The sequence below is a fragment of the Chelonoidis abingdonii genome, chromosome 1, assembly GCF_003597395.2.
Source record: "Chelonoidis abingdonii isolate Lonesome George chromosome 1, CheloAbing_2.0, whole genome shotgun sequence".
NCBI classification, from domain to species: domain Eukaryota; kingdom Metazoa; phylum Chordata; order Testudines; family Testudinidae; genus Chelonoidis; species Chelonoidis abingdonii.
This window is the reverse complement of record NC_133769.1, coordinates 371,004,498-371,005,950: the sequence shown is the minus strand read 5'-3', so window position 1 is coordinate 371,005,950 and position 1,453 is coordinate 371,004,498.

The following is a 1,453-nucleotide window of genomic DNA, read 5'->3' as shown; positions in this document are numbered from 1 at the left end:
GTCCCGCCAGAACCACATCATCACAACAGGTAAGGGTGCTGAGGCTGGGAACAGGAACAGAGTCACAGCCAGAGGTGGAGGCTGGTGGCAGGGCTGGGAGCAGGAGCAGAACTGCAGCTGGGGTCTGAGTTTGGGGATGCAGCCGGAGCAGAGCTGGGGATGGAGTGGGACACTCCCTTCCCACCCCTGTGAGGGCTGACCTGGGACCTGCCACCCCACCCCCCAAACATTCCTCTCTCCTCCCCTAGAGGGGTGTGCCACAATTTGGGGACCACTGGCATATGGCAATGTAACGATCAGAGGCCGTGGCTAGCAGCACTTTTGACTCCATGATGGAGAAGGAATGAATGAAAAATGTCTGGACCAAGTCGGCATAGAAATTAATTTTCCCAGCCCTGAATCACAATACGCACAGCATTTTGGGCAAGTACTAGAGCAATCACAGCCAGCATGCACCAGAAAATAGCCAGAGGCTGATGGAGGCTTGGCTGTGTTTGGATAGCAATAAAGATGGTGCAGTGCCCCAAAATGTACGTTGAGGGCAGAGAGATGGAGAGCCAGGAACATGCAGCTGTCAGGCCTGCGCAACCCGGCAGGACAAATGAGGAGGGGTTGATGTGACTGCTGTTACATGCTGACACCGTTCATGGTCAGCAGATGAGACTTCAGGAACTACAGTCAGCAGCCAGGTTAGGACAGGAAAAAACAAATTGGATGCATCTAAGCTGCATGGAAACCAAACTGAGATTGCTACAGAGCCTGGGTGCAGGAGGACCCAATATGCTCAGCACTGTCAAACTCAAGTTACCAAAAATTGCGAGTCAACCACCCCCAAAACCATGAGATTTTTAAAAAGGAATCCATGTGGAGCGCTGTCTATCTGGCTCCTGGCTTTGCACCTTTAAGGGTCACGTTGGAAGATCATATCTACAATTATAAGGATTTTTTTTTTTAAATGAAAGCTGAGACTCTGGTGTATTCAGCTGGCTCCTGGGGCTGGAGCTTTAGACAAACACTTAAAATCATAGGATTTCACTCACCATTGGAATGCGGCTAACTCTGGTGCGGAACAGCTAGATGATGGGGGCCAGGAGGCAAGGCGATGTGATGAAAGGTAGGTGGGGCAAGGCAAGGGAGGAGAGGTTTACATGTAGCAGTGTGGAGGAAGGGAAGCTGGTGAAGAGACTCAAAGGCAAAGGATGGAGTCAGATTGACAGGACAGGAAGATAATCTGTGGCCACCTTTTGGATGGATTTTGTGTGGATATTAGAAGAGGCATTTGTTAGGGGGCTTATTCCTTCACCCTCTCACTTCCCTGGTCCTTCTTGCATGAACAGAGAGCAACAATACCCGAAGTCCAAAGCCGCAAATAATTCGATGTTTATTGGGGTGATCGTCCAGCAAGCATGATTCTAGTTTCCCTCCTCAGTGTCCCCTTCCCAGCTCTGACACC